Consider the following 20,870-nt stretch of genomic DNA (forward strand, 5'->3'; position numbering starts at 1 on the left):
CTCTCGTCCTCTACCGGCTTCATCCTGAGCCGTCCGCCAGCAGCCCTTTATCTGAAATGCCTGGCTGCAGCGATGCTCTGGACATCGGGAACCCCCGATTCTGGTTCCCCCGGAAATTACCCTGCTCTTCCTGGGCTGGAAATGCTGCCCTCTGGTTGGAAAAGGCTTACTTCATGGCCAGTGATAAAGGGCAGGTAGTGTGTAGAAAGGGGCGGGGCCGTAGTGATGCCCAAGCCTTCCTCCTGGTCTCAGGGTTCCAGGCAGTGAGAATCTCACGCTTCCTTCCATGCTGGCAGAATCAGGATGAGCCTCCTTTGATTTGTGACTCTCCCATTGGGGCGCTGATGGTGAGGTTTCATTGCGGCTCAGACACAGTCAGATCTGGAAGCCAAATCTTGGGGTGACTTTCAGGCTGGGCTGAGCATGGGTTCCTCGCAATCCGCCTCAGCTCCCTCCGAGTTACATGCGACAAGGTAGGACTTTTTGAGCCTTGCATAAACGTGCTGTATTGGATGTTCCTGAGCTCTGACTGACCTCTTCCCCATTACCTTTATAACCCTCAGCTTGAATTTTACTGCCTACCCTATAACTGATACTTGTTAGTAACCGAGTAGATTTTCCATCTGGTAAAATCATGAAAGTATTAGAAATTTGAAGGTGATTTTATTCTTTTTATGTTTTTGACTTTATAGAAATTTATTTCATAGCAATTATGCCAAAGTAAGGACTTATCAAATACACAAGAAATGTGAACCATATAAATACCTCATTATCCTAACAAGACTCTAATTATATCAAAATTTTCTCAGAATTTCATTGAAGCCATTAGCATCTCAAAATAATAAATAAATATGTTCTTTTCTCTGTCAGATTATAACGATCTCCTTGATCACACGTATTTCTTTGTATGTTATTGAATTTCTCTGTTCTTTCAAAGCAAACTTGTTTTTAAATGGTGATATACACATGCTGGGTTAATGTCCTTTGGGCTTCAGCACACTCTTCACTGCATTCTGTGTTCTATGACGCTAATTTTAATATTTCAAAACGAGCCACATTTGCCCTTGCCTGTTTTTCGTACGAATGGATTTTGCTCACAGGCTGTAGAGGGAAGGGGAGTTGAATCATCTGGCTGCAGGGCTTCTCTCCTTCCTGATGGAGTGTAGATGAGGAGACCCTCCAGAAAGGTGTGCCTGAGTCTCGGGAATGTGCCCGGGTCCCCAGGTGGCTGGGAAGACTCTTTCTCTCTCATCTGTGGGGCGGGGAGCAGCACGGTGCGCTTGGCGGAATGTTCTCTCAAACGCTATACAAAGCCTGTGAGCAAAATGAGGTTTTCTGCTTCCTCATTATTGCTGGATTACGTGGCTGCATTGTGATCGCCTGGTGGCTACCATCGCGCTCTTGTTTGGTTTTTGCCTTTGCCCTGTGTTTTGATGGAGGCTTACAGTGACGTGACGTGACTCAGGTGAAGCTTTGCGTGGGATGGAAGCCACGGGCTGCACCTGTACACACCTATTACTGCCCAGTAAACAGACTCCCAGACCATGTCTTACAACAGGGCCCTGGGCTTTTACTCCATGTACAAAAGTGCACAAATTTTCTAGCATATCAGGTTGTCGTTATCAATGCAACGCCCGTTAAATGACCAGGCAGCTTTGCTTTAAGACTCACCTGGCAATTCTTTTTTTCCAGGACACAGTGTTTAAATTTGCTTTGAATATGATAACCCAGAGAGAGAGCTCTCTTTAGAGAAAAGGTAGATGGCGAATCCCCAAGGTAGTTTCTTACATTCAGATGCGCTCACAGCAAACCCCACCACAGAGACATTTTGCTAACTAACGTGAATTCAGTACTATTAGATACCAAAAAAATTCTGGTAGTATTGTCAGCGTCTCAGAACATACATTTCAAGTTGATTGTAAAAAATACTTTGGTACATGAATTTCTTTAGAAAAGTGTTACTTAGCAGTAGGTTTAGGGATCTTTAAAAAGACTAGAAAGAAATTGATAACTTCATTAGAAGTACATTGTTTTTAATTGATATTATCAGTCTGTCCTTATTTCCAATTATGGCCTTTGCTGGACTGAATAATTTCCCTTTTATTTGTTTTATATTAGGCCTTTTTTCACTTTAATTTTTCTTTTTTTAATGACAACATCATGGGCATTCAGTCTGCTTCGTCAAAGGATTTATTGCTCTTTTCTTGGCATTAGAGCTTGGTTGGCAAGTGAAACGGTGATCCCTGCCCTCTTGGAGTCTATATTCCAGTGGGGAGAGTTGATCAACAACAATTCTAATAAGTAGGTAGATTACGTGAATGTGTGTGAAGGTAACTCCTGCAGGAGAAGGTGGTGTGAGAGGATGGGGTGTGCTGGGGCCTGAGCGGGGGCCCCACTTTAAGTGGGGTGCAGCAGCAGCAGCGCTGGGGAAGCAGGCCTTGGAGCCACGTGCTGGAAGAAGGGGCTGGGAGTGAGGTGGTCTTCTTGGGGAGGAGCCTTCATCAGAGGACACAGGCAGGGCAGCCTCTTGAGGGGAGAAGCTGGGCAAGTTCTGAGACCCCATGGAGACTGTGACTGAAGCCATGAGGTTACATTAGGTTCTAGGGCTGCCATAACAAAAGCCACAGAGTGGGTGGCTTAAACAACCAAAATTCATTCCTTATCGTTCTAGAGGCCAGAAGTCCACTATCAAGGTGTCCTGCTGAGTTGGTTTCTTCTGAAGTCTCTCTCCTTGGCTAGTAGATGGCCGTCTTCTTATTGCATCTTCACGTGGCCCTTCTTCTGTGTGTGTCCTAATCTTCTCTTCGTTAAGGAATACCAGTAATATTGAATGAGGGCCACCTTAATGACCTTATTTTACCTTAATTGTCTCTTTAAAGACCCCATCTTCAAATACATTTACATTCTGAGGCTCTGGGGGGTTAGGACTTCAACATATGAATTTGCAGGGGAGGGGGGACCAAGTTCAGCTCATATCAGAGATGGAGTCAGGAGTATTTTGTGGAGAGGGGGGCAGCTCATGGATGGCCTTGTAGGCCCATTCATTGGTCGACATTAGAAATTATTATTTGTGATAATAGTTTCATCCCCAATAATGGTGCTTTCCTTTCCAGAATTCCCATGTAGTTGTGTGAAGTTTCCAATTCTTTCAAACAAATACCTCCTGTTGACCGTGCTCCTCTTTAACTGATCAGTCTAGAATTCTGCTTGTTGCCCCTTCATGACCCCAAAACAGCTGATTTAAATTCAAAACTAGTGGGCTTCATTATCCCGTGTACTTCTTGTTGAGGCAGGAGCTAGGATCACTACATTTTGCACTTTTAACTGTGTAGCCAGAGAACTAGCTTGTGAAAAACATACTCAATTTTGCAAACAAGGAGTGATTCTGGAGAATAATTAAAATTCGTCATTATAGTACGACTCTGTGGATTTACCTTCCACTACATGCTGTTAAGATCTTGTCTGATCAAGATTAATAAAAAAAAAAATCTTGGCTAAACATCTGTTGAAGAGTGGCTCCCAATGTAGATTGTCTCAGTGTGACCTGCGATTAGAGGTTTGGGTTCAGGTGAAGGGAAACCAATGTGATTTGTGGTGCTTCCTTTCTGTCTTTCTTTTAAACGTTCAGATTTTATTTACAAAGATTCTTTGTTGTACAGAACGTAAAAATGCTGTTACATTCTCAGTGTAACTGGCAGCCACGGACGGTCGACTCACAAATCACAGCTGTCCACGCTACAGCAAGTCTTACACAAAAACCTAACAACGCTTATAATTTTGTTGAGGTGAAGTCCCCAAGCTTGGTGGTGGATTTCTAAGAGGGACTAAATGGAGGACGGTGGAATGTCACAGAAACTGTTCTTTGGCTCTTTGGGTGGGTTGGTGTCCTGGGGTTTGTGATCACAGCTACCTTTTTCTTTTTTTCTTAAACAGCTACCAAATCCCTGTGAGCAGTCCAGCCAATACTGAACAGTTCTTTTTTGCAGGTTATTTGGGGTCTTAATCATCTTTGCCTTCATCGTGTTTCTCTCTTCCTCGTTTCACCTTTCCCGATTTCTTCCTCCTCATCTTCATCTTCATCTTTTTAAAATAAATTTATTTATGTATTTTTGGCTGTGTTGGGTCTTTGTTTCTGTGCGAGGACTTTCTCTAGTTGCGGCGAGCGGGGGCCGCTCTTCATCGCAGTGCGCGGGCCTCTCGCTGTCCCGGCCTCTCTTGTTGCGGAGCACAGGCTCAGCGGCCATGGCTCACGGGCCCAGCCGCTCCGCGGCATGTGGAATCCTCCCGGACCGGACGGAGCACGAACCCGTGTCCCCTGCATCGGCAGGCGGACTCCCAACCACTGCGCCACCAGGGAAGCCCCCGTCTTCATCTTCATCAGCTTCTCCATCATACCCGAATTCTTCCTCCCCACTGACTTCGTCTTCATCCTCCCCTTCTACGTCTTCGTCTTCGTCTTCATCCTCTTCTTCACCCACACCATCCACCTCAGCATCTGAGTCAGGGGCTTCACTGTCTTCTCGGTCATAGCCAACCAGGTACGTGAGCTGGGGCGGGAACTCCGAAGTCAGTCAGGTTAGTAACCTCAAGGTTAAACAGATCCAGGCTCTTCAGACATTCCAACTTTTTCAAAGGTTCCAGGGTGCTGATACCTTTCAGTTTATTTCCACTGAAGTTTAGATGTGTAAGATTTGGAAGTTTTTCTGCTAACCTATCCAGATCTCCCAAGATTCAATTGTCACTGAGCTCAAGCTTTTTCAATTTAGGTAGTTGGGGAGATTTGAAACGGAAATCAAGCCTACATTAATTAAACTGAGGAACTCTAAGTTCACACATTCAGCCGTTAAACCCTCAATTTTCCCGTCATTTGATGTGCAATCGTCCAGGACAAGTTCTTGAACAGCTGCCGGGGTGCAGCTCCTCAGCTCCAGGTGGATCGTCCTCTTCATGTCCATGTTTCTCTCCCCACCCCCCCACCCCGGGTCTTCAAACTTAACTTTCCGCGGCGGGGTCGGGGGACGGGTGAGAGGCGTCCTAGCCTGCGCAGGGAGGGCTGTCGGAAGGGGTCTGAGCGGTCCCGGGCGGTGGGTGGTGTGCGGCGTGCCGGCAGGCGAGCGGAGCTCCTGGAGCTGGAGCCGGTGCCTCCTTTTTATTTTTATGCGTGAGTCAGGTACCTGAAATGTCTGTGATTGTCATGTTAAAACATTAATCTTCAGAATATGTGAATTTGGTTTAAAGAGATTAATCTTAAGAAAACAGTGTTTTATATTCCCTAATTAAAACTGTGGTGGTCACCATTATGATTGGTAATTACAAGACACAGCTCTAAATTTTGAGAAGAGTAGGGGAACGGCTTCTTCTAGTATTTTCATTAAGTCTGTGTAGGAATAGATAGATGTGAATAATGTGTACATAACTCTGGGTACTCGCTGTATATTTTGATTGATATCCCGTTGAATATTTTTCTCAACATCTTGGAAGGGGTTTTGGTTTTGTCTTGTTTTTGCAAAATGTGATGTGACAGTATCTACAGTGTATACTTGCCAGGTGCATGATGATACCTCAGAGCAAGTACCAGAGGGTCTCCTTAAGATACTAAGGAGCTTTAAACAAGAGCTTCACTTGTCAGGGTTGAGTGAAACTCTTGTTTAAATTTAGCTGACAGTAAGCTCCCTGTCAACACACTCTGGCCAATAGAATGTGAGTTTCATGAGGGCTTCTGGAATAGTGCCTAACACAGTGTGCCTCTGTAAATGTTTGTTAGACGATGCCCTTCCTAGGAAATGGGATTTATAAAGAAATGTCCCTCTTCTAAGTTTTGTTTTATTATAGCTTGGCCTTACATACTTATTTTGGGGGGTGGTACCTTTCTTGCCCCCTTAGTAAAATTTAACAGCATCCCTATGTGCTCTTTTTTTTTTTTTTTTCTTTTTGCAGTATGCAGGCCTCTCACTGTTGTGGCCTCTCCCGTTGCGGAGCACAGGCTCCGGACGAGCAGGCTCAGCGGCCATGGCTCACGGGCCCAGCCGCTCCGCGGCATGTGGGATCTTCCCGGACCAAGGCACGAACCCGTGTCCCCTGCATCGGCAGGCGGACTCTCAACCACTGCGCCACCAAGGAAGCCCCCTGTGTGCTCTTTTGATGCGTAATTCTATTGCTGGATCTTTTTGCCCTTCAATATAAAACTCTTATATTTTAGTAATATCCATAATCCTTTTTGTTTAGCTTCACATATTTTGTCAGAGAAGATCTCTAGGTTAGGAATTTTCCTTAACATCTTAAGGTCTATCTTAAGCCAATATCCGGGAGACTAGATATTAAATATTCTCACCACCCATAAAAATGGCAATTATGGGACATGATAGGTGTGTTAGCTAACCGTAAGTTGTGATTGTATTGCAATATATAAATGTATGAAATCAACATATTGTATGCCTTAAACTATGTCAATTAAATCTCAATTAAAAAATAAAAATAACACATTAGACCCTAAGGGCATGCATGCCCATTAAAATCTCTAAAAAAAACCCCAAAGATGCTGGCTCTTATTACAACTTGCCATCGTCTTGGTGGTGAGGACCTGTGTAGTAGGTCCAGAAACAGAAATACAGTTTATAGCGATTGGAAAGGACAACACAAAATTGTTGACAGATGTTGGCTTGGTCTGTTTCAACATCTCTCCCCAGGCCCCCCTCCACACACCCCCCATAACAAAGACTACAGGGAGTGATGACAGATTTCTGCAAGTTGACAGTCAATGGTTTTCCCAAGTATACAAATAAAAATATAGAGAAAAATTTAAAGCTTTTTGGAGAAAAAGCTCTCCTCCCACTAGGAACAATAATACAAGAGCCGTTTAAGATCCATATGATGAAAATCACAAAATATTCCTGAATGGCATCAAAAGAGACTTGAACAAATGGAGAGACACTGGGTGCGTGTCATTGAGAAGGCTGCTATCATAAGCCTTCACAATGAATTTAAAAATTCAGTGCCACCTCAATTTCAATTCCAGTGGGACTTGTTTCACGCTCAGTAATGTGGTTCTAAAGTTCATGTGAAAGAACAGATTGGCATGGACACTCAGGGAAATGTGAAAACCAAGGGTAGTGATGTAGGACTTGTACTACAGATAACAAACCATTTGAAAGCTAAAGCTACAGTAACTGAGGTATGATCCAATGTTCATTAAAAGTAGTCTCTTTCTATATATGTGAGAGCAAGAATGAATCCAGCAGAATATCAATATTAGTTGCATATCATCTTATGGGGATTTTATGATTTTCAAATTTTCTTCTTTATATATATATATATATCTTCTTCTTTTTACTGTGTGATCATATATACATATATATATATGATCATACAGTAAAATTCACCCTTTTTAGTTCTGAATTTTGATGGATATATACAGTTGTGTAATCACCACCAAATACAAATTTAGAGGATTGTGATATGCCTGAAAAAGTCCCTCATCATTCCCCTCTGGAGTCAACCGTCTCCCCTTTGTCACTGTAGTTTTGGGTTTCTAGAATGTCACATAAATGAATTGATACACTGTGTCGCCTTTTGTGTTGACGTCTTTCAGTTAGCACAGGTTTTTTTTCTTTGAAACAAAAGAAACCCTTGGTGTTTGAGAACGATGCACATTTATTTATTCAGTAGTAGGTCCATTGTATTGCGCAGTACTATTCCGTCATGTGGATTTACCACGGTCTGTTGATCCACTTACTAGGTAATAGACATGGAAGGTGTCTCCATGTTTGGCAATTAAGACTAAGACTGTCTATAAATATTTGTATAGAGGTCTTTGTGTGGATATATGTTTTCATTTCTCTTGGGTAAATACCTAGAAGCAGGAAGGTTGGGTCCTGCCAAACCTTTTCCAAAATGTCTGTATCCTTTTGCCTTCAGACCAGCAACATAGGAGAATGTCTGTTCTGCAACTTCCTGCTTTTTTTTTTTTTTTTTTAAACTTTAGCCATTCTAATAGGTGTGTAGTGGTATCTCACTGTGGTTTTAATTTGCATTTTCCTAATTATTAGTGACACTGAACATGGTTTCATGTCTGTCTCAGCCATTTGTATCTCCTTTTAAGTGAAATGTCTCTTTAAATTTTTTTGCCAGTTTTTCGATTTGGTTGGTTGTTAATTGAGTTTTCAGAATTCTTTATATATTCTGGATACAAGCCCTTTGTCTAAGGTGTGTTTTGCAGATATTTTCTCCAGTTCTGCCGTCTACCTTTTCACCTTCTTTTCAATGTCTTTCAAAGAGCAATGTTTTTGATTTTGAAGAAGTTCTTTTGGTCATTTTTTTCTTTTATGTTTCATGCTTTTTGTATCCCAGGAAGTATATGCCAAATCCAAGGTCAGAAGGGTTTTCCTTGTGTTTTCTTCTAGAAGTTCTGCTGTTTTGGGGGTTTTGCATTTATGTCTATGTTACATTTTGTATTGATTTTTGTATATGATGCAGGGTGAGGATCAATTCTCTCTCCCACCCCCTGCCTTTTTGTTTGAGACTTTTCATATGTGTCTAATTGTACCATTTGAAAATACCACTTGTTGAAAAGATTATACTTTTTCATTGAATTTTCTTGACACCTTTGTTGAAAATCTGTTAACCATATGTGTGCGGTCAGGTTTTTTCATCTATAGGCCTTTTTCACCAGTACCGCACAGTCTTAATATCTGTAGTTTTATAGTCAATCGTAAAAGCAGGTAGTGTGTGTCCTTTTACATTATTCAAGATTTCTTTGGCTGTTTCACATTATTTGCTTTTCCACTTAAAGTTTAGAATCAGATTGTTAATTTCTACAATAACCTCCTGCTGACCGTAGATCACTTGGCATCCTAACTATATTGATTCTTCCAAAGCATGAACATAATATGTATCTCCAGTTTTTTTAGGTATTCTTTGACTCTGTTTTGAACGTTTCGTGACTTTAGCGTACAAATTTCGTGACTTGTAAAGTGTTCTTGTGTGTTTTATCTGTCATCATCACCACCACCACCATTATAGCCATCATTTGCGTGTGTACCCAGACACTGGGCCCAGGCCAGTGGTCTTGGCCAGTGTCCCATAATCTGGAGCTGTCTGCTGCTCCCTCTCCCGTCCCCTCCACCTTCTTCCCTTTCTTCCCCCTCCTCCTCCGTCTTCCTTTTTTTTCTTAAACTTTGGTCCGAGGGCTGTTTCTTGCTCTTCTCATCTTCTAATTGTGTATTGGCCAGGTGACTTAAACTCTCTCTATACTCTTATCTGTAAAAAGGAGTTGATATCCTCTATACACCCCCTGAAAAAAGCTAGGGTAAGGATGTTTTCCTCAAAAAGTTATTCCTCATGATTTAACATTTTTGGCATAAAATACTACCTCAGCGATAATGTGTCCTTCACATTCCATCGAACCGGGGGGCACAGCTGTAATGAGGAAGAGTGTGTGGGGGGGTGAGTTTCAGATTGAGTATCTTCATCCCCAAGGACCTTTGACCTAATAGTTTCAGCCCCCATTGAGGATCCTTGCTGGAATCAACCATTGCTTTAGGAGCTGAAACTGGTGATTTCCTAATTTTTTTTTGTTCCATCTACATTGTTTGGTCTGTAAGAAAAGAGCCTTACCTTTGCCTCTCTGGCCACCTGCCTCACCAATCCCCTTGCTCATGTATCAACATAGACTCAAGGACTTTCCGTGTGTTGTAATCCATTGCTCTCCTTGTTCATTGTGACACTCGGGTGTCGCAGGTGTCCCACTGTGGCCAGGATAGCCTCTTCCAGCATCCTCTTCATCCTGCCTTGGTCCCAGGCCCCCTGTGTGTGCTCCTTCTGGGCGGTGCTGTGTCTACTCACCTGACCAAGCCCCGGAACTCCATGCTTTCAACACAGCACCCACTCTTTGTGAGTTGAGCGTTGCACCTGTTAATACTCTGCAACATTTTGACTCTTTTCATCATTTTGGCCTTATCCCCACACTTCCTTATGGATATTCCAAGTGGCTCCGTCTCCTCCGAATCTTGGGGACCTTCGATTTCCTCAGGACTGTGGTGAAGGGAGATGAGATGGGCGTGAAGCCCCAGTGGGGTGTGCTTCATACTTGCAGTGTTTTCTTACACACCTGCTCGACAGGTACATTGCTCTGCACAATTTCTCTTGGGTACCCCCCAGATTGAGTCCCACTTCCCCATAGTAGGAAATTTTGAAAATAAACCTCAAGGCACTTAGAGCCTAGATCACTTTGGGTGCTTACGCAGTCGTAAGCAGACGAGCTATGGGTGATGTGATGTGTGGCGTTTGAGCCTGTATCTGCGCACAATAGATGTATTTATTTATGTATAAGTCACTATTTCCTAAGAAATAATAGCTTATAAGCGAGATCATCCCTGTTTCTTTTATATAATAATCTCATATTCCCAAATATATTTTATTCTCCTTAAAGGTTCATTAATTTTTTTAACCCTTGGCATGTGACGTAGTTTTCTCCTCACTGACTCATGTAACCAATATAAATAATATTGAGGGACAGTATCCATTTATGATTCATATAGAGGAATTTCATTTCATCCAGTAAAGAGTTTCAACTTTAATCTATAACTGTGATGGTAATAGTGTCCTTTATGGACAGAAGTCAATTTAAAAAATACGGAGAGCATTGATCCTCCTTCAGAGGTAAAATTTTATTAAGACTCAGTTACTCTTGTTTCTATTACAGTGTATTTACAGTTACTATATATCATGGGAGAACATTTGAAAAATCTGATTATTTTAAATTATCTGATTTTCTGAGTTTATGGAAATAAATATAAAATTTTCTGCTATACTCCGACTTATGTTAGCAACAAATGAATTCTATCAAGAAGTTGTATACAAAGTATATATTCCTCATTATTACATAAAGTATAAATTGTATACATAAAATTTGATTGTGATTTATTTTCATCCCTTATAACGAATGTGAATATGTGTTTAATTTATTATATTGAATAAGCAGCAAATGTTGTTATGATTAATACAAGATCCAGATAGTCCCTTTTGGTATATTCGTCCCATAAACATCTTCTTACAATTACTGCCACTGTAAAATGGAAAATGATTTTGTTTTTAAAATTAGATTTCTTTCTTTATAGTGTCTGCAATGATATGAAATACTGGCATTCAATTAAAATTTAAGATTCAGGTTTAATTTTGTTGCTAGTAGTTGTAAAAGAGCTAATAGATGACATTAGTTTCTCAACTCTACTATTTTTAATTTTGTATAGCTTCTTTTTACAAACATCCCTCACTCTGTGGTCCTTTATATTGATAAAATAAGGGATCGCAATATTTTGGAAACTAAATAAGTGAAAATTAACTGTACTTTGGATAAAGGATTCATGGGACTGAATTTATCTTTAAATGAGAAAGGGAACAAAAGACAGCCCTCAATTTCGCCATGGATTGTATTTCTGGGAAAGATGTACCAAGTTCAAATTATGTGAGTGAATATTTATTTTTTCAAGAACCTCAGTGTTAACAATAGTACCCGATTCAGCCGTTTTGTTGTATATTATGCTTAAGCACGTATTTAATTAACAAGACGTGAAATACTCTGCAAAGTACAGCAGTGACTTTTGCCTTCTGATGTTTTTCACGTGGGGCACTGTCTTCTTACCTTCATTTTACACCATTGTTCTATCTGCATTATCATTTCTTCCTTGTAACCCCCATCCTAAAAGGGTTAAGTAATTTCCTATGATGGGAAAACACGTAAGCGAAGAAATCAAAGCAACGGTGAAGAAAACTGTCTTGTATCTATTTCACAAATCTAAAGAGAAAGAACAATTTCACAAGGATCATAGAATTTGGAAGGAGTTTTCCAAGTAGGTTATTATTGTTTTAAATCAGAATAGTATATTACTTGGTTTACAAGGACAGATTGTTTGACTTGCCCTGAGAATTAGCTGCCCCTTCACCGGCCCCTCCATGATCAATTCCCGATCCACACCTGCAACTCTTTTTGCCTTTCATTTGTTCTTGAATGTTTGAGATTCATTGTTCTATCCGTAGTGTTCCAAAATCTCACAAGTATGAGTCTGGGTCGTGCTTGACACACAGTGGGCCCTTTCATTTTGTGTATGCATGACACTTTAGAAAAATTATCTTACATCTCTTAATTAAGTTAAGTTTTATTTAAAATTTTTGACAGCTTCATTGAGATCTAATTTATATGCCATAAAATTCATCTATTTAATGGGAACGATTTAAGGGTTTTAACTATACGCACAGAGTTGTTTAACCATCACCACGATCAATTTTAGAATACTGTCATCATCTTCAAAGGAAACCTGTACGCAATAGCAGTCACTCCCCATTTCCGCCCAAACCTCCAGCCCTTGGCAATCACAAGTCTAACTTTCTGCTTTTGTAGGTTTGCCCATCCCGGACATTTTCTAGAAATAGAATTATGCAAAATATCATCTGTGATTGGTTTGTCAATTTCTGCAAAGCAGCCAGCTGGAATTTTGATAGGGATTGGGTTGAATCTGTACCTCAATTTAGAGAGTATAGCCATGTTAACAATATTAAGTCTTCTCATCCATGAACATGGGATATCTTTCTATTAATTTAGGTCCTCTTTTATTCCTTTAACACTACCTTCTAGTTTTCAGGGACCAAGTTAAATTTATTCTTAAGTATTTTTTCGATACTTTTGTCAGTGGAATTTTTTTTCTCTCTGTGTGTCTTCTTGTTCTACTTTTGGAGGATTTCATTAGTTTTTTATCCCAACGCTTCTATTAAAATGTTTATTTTTGCTAATACAGCTGAAATATTCCAGAATCATTTCTTTGTCTTTGTTCCTTTTTATAACATTATGTTCTTGTTTTATGGATATAATCTCCTATCTACCTGAGGAAAATAATGATCGTTCTTTGAATTTTCTTATATTTTCTAAATTTTCTTTCATTCCTCTGGCTTCTGTTTTTGTTTGTTCAGGTCTCCTTTATTAACGCTTGGTTGACTTTTCTCACAGAGCTTGGAGGCTGCTGGGCTTCACTGCATGGCAAACCACTGTGGGCTGGGCTCTCACGCCGTCAGAATCTCCATGGGAAGTTAGTAGGTATGCTCTTGTGCTGGTCAGTTTCTCCAAAGAGGATTCTTCCAGTCTCCTGTTCCAGTTTGCTGTGGGGCTAAGCCTGGTGGAGGGGCTGAGCCTTGCTGCTTTGCTGGGAGCTGAGCCGAGCAGAGTGGGGAGTTTACAGTGATTGGCTTCTTTTTTCTTTTATTTAATTTATTTATTTTTGGCTGTGTTGGGTCTTTGTTGCTGCACATGGGCCTTCTCTAGTTGTGGCGAGCAGGGGCTACTCTTCGTTGCGGTGCATGGGCTTCTCATTGCGGTGGTTTCGCTTGTTGTGGAGCATGGGCTCTAGGCACGTGGGCTCACTAGTTCTGGTTCACAGGCTCTAGGGCACAGTGTCAGTAGTTGTGGTGCGCGGGCTTAGTTGCTCCGTGGCATGTGGGATCCTCCCAGACGAGGGCTCAAACCCATGTCCCCTTCATTGGCCGGCGGATTTCCAACCACTGCGCCACCAGGGAAGCCCCCAGTGATTGGCTTCTTATCATTGGATAGTCTCAGCCAGGTGGCTCCTGCCACACTGTCTCTTTTGCTTTGTCCAGAGGATAAACATGTGGTTCCCCGCCGGGAGTGAGCGGGCTTCCCTCACTCACTGGTGGATGTGCTGGGGTGGGCATATTGGCCACGTTTTAAAGACATCAGTGCTTTTGGTTTCCACCTGACATGCAGCCTCGCTTTCTGAGTACCTGGCACCTCCAGTTTCTGAGCCTTCCTAGGGTTCTCTGCCCAGAATCAACAGGATTCCTGATAGATATTCACTCCCTTCCTGCCTCCAGGGCAGCCGGTAACCATTCCTGCATCGACTTATCAGCTTCCAGAATTCTCTTGTCTGTAGTTGTGTCTCTTCTTATTCTCTTGGTCTTTGTGGGTTTGTGAGGTGTTTTTTTTTTTAAAACATCTTTATTGGAGTATAATTGCTTTACAATGGCGTGTTAGTTTCTGCTGTATAACAAAGTAAATCAGCTATACATATACATATATCCCCATATCCCCTCCCTCTTTCATCTCCGTCCCACCCTCCCTATCCCACCCCTCTAGGTGGTCACAAAGCACCGAGCTGATCTCCCTGGGCTATGCGGCTGCTCCCCACTAGCTATCTGGTTTGTGAGTTGTAAAAACTTTTTTTATTGTCAGTTTAATGTGAAGAGACAGATGAGTTTGTGTTTTCATTGTTTTAAATTTGTTATGTGGAAGCCCCCTACGTATATTTTCACAAACATCATCTCTACAGAGACTTTGGAGGACGCTTTGGGGCAGTTAATGACATTTTGGGATATTATTTGTGTTATCTTTTTGGACTCCCTATTTTTCTCTCTTAAATTTCCTTGTAACAAATAGAACCTGTAAATGTTTCACCATTGGCTTTCCCTCTTGAAAACAGGAAGCCTTTGCGTTCTCGAGAGCTTTCTCCTCATCTGTCCAAGAACTTATCCGTACGGGGATTTATTTCACGTCACTCCTGCCTCTGAAACAGAGCACTCAGCTCTCAATTACATTCCCTTCTCCAAATCCTCGTCCTCATAATGTTGCTTTACAGTATTGATTCTTTGGCTGGAATACTCCCCAATATGAAAGTCATCCAGAATCCATCAAGTCATCCGTCTTCCTGTCTTTACTACAATTCTTGCCCAGTGTCATTTAGCAGTATCATTGGAGGATTACTTTTTCTTTAATTTTTAATGGTGATGAAGTAGGTTTGTTTTCATTGATATATTTGAAATGAAACATATAAATGAGAATTCCTCTTCAAAGCACTTGCCTTCGTGAAACACGTTTAAAATTTTTTTTTTTTTTTTTTTTTGCGGTACGCGGGCCTCTCACTGTTGTGGCCTCTCCGTTAGCGGAGCACAGGCTCCGGACGCGCAGGCTCAGCGGCCATGGCTCACGGGCCCAGCCGCTCTGCGGCGTGTGGAATCTTCCCAGACCAGGGCACGAACCCGTGTCCCCTGCATCGGCAGGCGGACTCTCAACCACTGCGCCACCAGGGAAGCCCACGTTTAAAATTTTTAACATCTCATCACTGGCCACCAAGAAGTGTAATCCCCGATTCAAATAATAGATTCTCCTCTGATTCAAGCCTGGTGCCCGTCCTCCAGACTCCACGCTCCTGGGGCTCTCTCTGCATCTCCAGTAGCTTCTGTGGTTTGGAGCTGCCCCCAAATCCCTTGGCGTTCAGAACACTTGGACGAGAGTTAACTTTTCTGCCTGTGCCGAGTGCCCCACGCACAATGTGAGCCCCGCGGTCATATGAAACATTCTGGACTGGCGGATGGAATTACCAAGAGCAATTTCATACGTTATTGTTCAAGCCACATAACTCAGTCCTGATGTTAGTACATAAAGGAAGCACCCCTTCACAGCTCAGGCCTGTGAGTTCAAATCCCTGGGATGTTTCCTTCTAGTTCATGTACTCAGTCTTGGACCTTAGACTAGCCAAAGATGACAAAGATACCATTGAAAAGAACTCATCCTAAGTTCCCATTCTCCAAAATCTGTTCTTTCTTAAAAACCTTCTGTCTCTATATCCTGTAGGGACTTTGTGCATTCACTAGCCTGCCACTCAGTGTCCCCTGCTCCACCAGCAGTGCTCCATTCTACCTGTCCTCTGTCTTACCTGTCCTCCTTCCTACCTGTCCTCCATCCAATCTGTCCTTCATTCTACCTGTCCACCTGCCTAGAGCACTGGGGTGCCAGACAGATTTAAAACCGGGGCATTGAGGGTAGTTCTAGGAGGGAGGGCTCAGAGGCAAGTTCAGTCCAGGGCTTGAGCAGCAGTGACCTAGTCCTCGTGGATGGGGAAGCCCCATGAAAGAGATTTTTGAGGATAAGGGAGTAGGAAATGGGGACTCACGGGCAGAGGGAGAAAGAGGAGATCTCATCTGTTTCTCTCAGGACTACCTTTTAAAATACTAATATAGGGACTTCCCTGGTGGCACAGTGGTTAAGAATCCACCTGCGAATGCAGGGGACACAGGTTTGAACCCTGGTCCGGGAAGATCCCACATGCCGCGGAGCAAATAAGCCCGTGCGCCACAACTACTGAGCCTGCGCTGTAGAGCCCATGAGCCACAACTACTGAGCCCGCGTGCCACAACTACTGAGCCCACATGTCACAGCTACTGAAGTGTGTGCCTAGAGCCCATTCGCTGCAACAAGAGAAGCTCCCCACTCGCCACAACTAGAGGAAGCCCACATGCAGCAACAAAGACCCTACGCAGCCAAAAATCAATCAATCAATAAAAATTTTTATAAAAAGTAAAATACTAATATATTTTCCATTATAAAAGTAATCTGGGGGCTGCCCTGGTGGCGCAGTGGTTGAGCGTCCACCTGCCGATGCAGGGGACACGGGTTCGTGCCCCGGTCTGGGAAGATCCCACATGCCGCGGTCGGCTGGGCCCATGAGCCATGGCTGCTGAGCCTGCGCGTCCGGAGCCTGTGCTCCACAACAGGAGAGGCCACAACAGTGAGAGGCCCGCGTACCGCAAAAAAAAAAAAAAAAAAAAAAAAAAAAGCTGGGCTCCTCTTCCCATCCCACGACTATCTGGTGTCTTTTCTTCTAATTGTTTCTTCTTTTTTATTTTTTTCCTATGCTATATTTATATTCTTTGTTTTGCTGAAAAGTATATGTACCATAATTATGTCTGATTTTCATCGTTGAGCATTTTCTTATGTTATTAAAATAGTTCATATTTTCATGATTAGTATTTGATGGTGGCATAATATTTCATCAGAAAACTATGGTGTGGTTACGTGATTTAGCAAATAAAAATCTACTTCAGGTAAACAACAGATCATTTTCTTAGTATATGAATGTCTGATGTGAAATTTCCAATACAAAATTTTTGGGACATACTTATTTATCTGAGATTCAAATTGAACTGGGCATCCTGTATTTTATCTTGCAACCTTACAAAATCTCATATTACTTATACAGTTCCTAGCTGTTGAACATTGAGATGTTTTCAGTGATGCAATGGACATCTTTGGGCATAAAATTTCTAATTCTGAATTACTTCCTTAGGTGGCTTGTTAGAAGTAGAATTACCCTGAGGAGATGAGTATCTTTTTTCCCAAGACTTTTCAAAGCTATTGCCAAATCACTTTTTAAAAAGGTTACAGCAATTTATGCTCCCACCAGTGGCATCTAAGAGTGCTCATCCCCTGCGCCCGTGCTAACATTATCATCACTTAAATACCCCTCTGCTACTTCGGCAGGCAAATGATGATATACCGTTTTCATCTTTGATTACTAATGAAGTTCGCATTTTTTGTTTATGAGGCTTTCTTTCCATGACCTGATTTTTAAGTTTTCTTCCACTGCCTCCTGATTTCTCTGTCCCTGTTTTGCATTGCTTTGAAGTCACAAGGAATATGTCTTATTTTTATTTATTTGCTCATTTTTACTCAGCCACTGGGGCTGGAACCCCGTCCCCAGGCTCAGGTTCCAGGAGGAATTCTGCACAATCACCACCAGCCTACCTGCCAGCCCACCCACTGTCTGACATGAAAGCTTCCTAGGACTTCTAAATGCATTTCCAATAAATCAATGACAAAGCATAGAATAGTAATTTTATTCTGAGCCTGCAGAATAAGTTTCTTTTGACAGCTCTCCCCCATTTCTGTTTCTGGTGTACGATTGGTTTCAAATACAGCTTCCATAAATACCTGCTTTTAATCTACCCGTAACAACCCACCACTCTGCTCTAGAGGGTTCCGCGGAGTTCACGTGGGCATTCATGCTCCATAGCGTCCGCTATGCTGCTTCTCTAAAGATACTGGCCCCCATGGATGGGACCCCATTCCAAAGGAAAGGGGGAACCTTTCTGTGAAATTTGACAGGAATATTACCTCTTTCCTAGTGGGGTCTAAAGCTTCAGCTTAGAAAAGGGCTGAAATAGCAAGATTTGCTTCCTCTCCGAAAGACTGAACAGTACACATTGCTTCTGGAACATTTCCTTAAGTTAAGTAAAGAGCACATTTGCACCTGCTGGCCTTTTTTTTTTTTGCAGTGCACGGGCCTCTCACTGTTGTGGCCTCTCCCGTTGCGGAGCACAGGCTCCAGACGCACAGGCTCAGCGGCCATGGCTCACGGGCCCATCCACTCCGTGGCATGTGGGATCCTCCCGGACTGGGGCACGAACCCACGTCCCCTGCATCGGCAGGCGGACTCTCAACCACTGCGCCACCAGGGAAGCCCCCTTGGCCTTTTGACCTCTAACTCATGGCGATGACCTGCCTCTGTCCCTTTCTCTGGGCTACTCCATTTAGTCCCCATTGCAGTTAAATAGGAGGCCATTTGGTTGCCCTCTCTGTGACGTTCTCATCCAGAGAGAAGGCTTCCTGGCCAGCCATTTAAGTATTCCCAGGCCTTGCTTTATGGAAATTGCTACGTTCTCTTCAGTTTTTCATGTCATGCATCGTGTCAGTTCCCCTAGCCTTTGCCTTGCATGAATTTTCAGCATTACATGGCACTCTGCTCCCTAAATTATGTCCACGTCACGTGTTCGAGTATCTGGCCAGACTCCTGATGCTCTAGTTTTTTTTCCATTAATGTTACTCAGTGTGCATGTCCTTTGCATTTTCAAGACTGCTCTGGGGCTGGGGTCTTCTTTTCTTTCCACTTTCAACTTGATATCTTAAGTACAGTACATAATGTCTATTGCTCTGAATTATACGTAGCTACCTTTGTGATTTCAATGATGCTCATTTGTAAGTCCCTATTCTTTAACTCTTTTGACCTGCAGGGAATTAATCTGAGCCCCTGTTAGGTGAACCTTGACTGATATAGGCCTTTTCTGGCTCTAGAAAAGCTCCCTGTCTAGTAGGGTGGAGTCCAGGTCACAGCCACCTCGGTCAGGGTAGAAATTGGGACACTGTCTGTGGCCGCCTTTCCATTTCCTCATCCTCTTTCCAACTTTCTCTGATGACCACAGAAGTGCATGAAGTCTCTACTTCATGTTGGCCATTGTCAGTGACCTCAGATTTCTCAGAAAAATAATTAAAGTGCCGATCTGGATAAGAGGAAAATTAGCTCAGCTACTAAGCACCTACCTTGTAGCTGGTGTGCTGGGTTCACAGCTGGTTTTCCATATTCTCATCAAGAGGGGAACACCACTCAGCCTCAGTTTTACTGCCTATAAAATGGGACGAGATGAGAATCTGTGGTGTGATTGAATGAGGCCATGGTTCTAATGGCCTCAGCACAGCGCCTGACATATTGCAATTGGTCAATGTGTAAAATTATGAAGACTGATATCCCAAAGGTGGCATCTCATCAGGAGTAAAGAAGATACAAAGGCGGCTTCTCTTGAGCTCAACGGGATGCCAAATATTTACATATTTCAAAAGTGTATACTCATACGGGCTTCCCTGGTGGCGCAGCGGTTGAGAGTCCGTCTGCTGATGCAGGGGACACGGGTTCGTGCCCCAGTCTGGGAAGATCCCACATGCCGCAGAGCGGCTGGGCCTGTGAGCCATGGCCACTGAGCCTGTGCGTCCGGAGCCTGTGCTCCGCAACAGGAGAGGCCACAACAGTGAGAGGCCCACATACCGCAAAAAACAAGCAAACAAACAAACAAAAAAAGTGTATACTCATAAATAGACATTTTACCATTTTACGAATCATTCCTCCAAAGGAAAACAAGCATTATTTAGCTCTTTCCCTGAACACCAACTTGAAATCTAAATTTCAGCAATTATCATCATTAATAAATAGTTTACATTTCTGGGCAAATGGAAGATACCTTATTATCATTATTTTACTTGTTCAACTTACGTAATGCATCCTCTGAGGACCCATTTGGAAGCATATATGTTTATTATAGATATAAAATGGATCCGAAAAAATTTTGGACTTTAACATTTCACTGTAGAGCATGCATTTGAAATGAATACAAGAGATACTTAGGCATTCAGATACATTGCTTGTAAAACAGTTAGTAAAAGAATGCAATATGTGAACTCATTTAATAAGGCAAAATTAAGGACATGTCTCAAAATATATCTCATCCTATAATTTTACCAGACTTGTGCTAGTTTAATGGGAGAAAATATATGTCCTCTGTTTCTTGAAATATCATTACCTTAGGGGAAAATATTTAAAAGCAAAGAAGTCTTTTAGGAAATTGTTAGCCATGAACCCCAGAAGTGATACATTGCAGTTAATGGCAATGAGACTGCTTAACCCCCTGCTCCCCCGCTAGACCAAATCCCCCTTAGTGTGTCTGCACACACACACACACACACATACACACACACACACACACGTGCACAGACCTGCACACGCAAACATGTCCACATGCACAGCCACTTGCATGCTGGTCACTTCTGTTGCTAAGTGCTCTGGCCCCTCAGTTTCTCCATGTCTTGATTTTGTTTGGTGGTTTCTTTTTTCCCCTTCTTTTCCTTGCCTGCCAGCTCTGTCTGGTATGAGAAATTCCCCGTCTCTCCCACTTTACATTCTGATGAGGCTGCATTCCTCCTCACATGCTTCTGGTGGAGGAGAAGTGAGCCATAACTCATTGTGGAGTCGGTGGTTATTGCCTCCAAATTGGCCAAGGGGGATAGAGGCAGATTTTGAGAAATAAAAGTCCTCTCTTTGCCACAGCCCGGGAGCAGGGGCTGCACACACACTTTGCCTGATAACAGGGGCAGCAACTTTCCAGGGAACACAACGCACAGTGGTGGCGGTTTCGAGCCTGTCTTTCATTGCACATATTTAATGCGAGAATATTTCAAGCTTGTTTTTTCCAGACTGGACAGTCATGTA

At 42.6% G+C, this 20,870-nt stretch overlaps 1 protein-coding gene and 1 pseudogene across 4 annotated transcripts in view; one reads left to right on the forward strand and one right to left on the reverse strand.

The window, feature by feature from the left end:
- Window positions 1-20,870, forward strand: part of DOCK1 (dedicator of cytokinesis 1) — a 529,068-nt gene that overhangs the window by 300,963 nt on the left and 207,235 nt on the right. The gene's annotated exons all lie outside the window — the stretch shown is intronic.
- Window positions 4,000-4,955, reverse strand: LOC132507173 (acidic leucine-rich nuclear phosphoprotein 32 family member B-like; annotated as a pseudogene).

The sequence above is a fragment of the Lagenorhynchus albirostris genome, chromosome 16 (assembly GCF_949774975.1).
Source record: "Lagenorhynchus albirostris chromosome 16, mLagAlb1.1, whole genome shotgun sequence".
In the NCBI taxonomy this organism is placed as follows: domain Eukaryota; kingdom Metazoa; phylum Chordata; class Mammalia; order Artiodactyla; family Delphinidae; genus Lagenorhynchus; species Lagenorhynchus albirostris.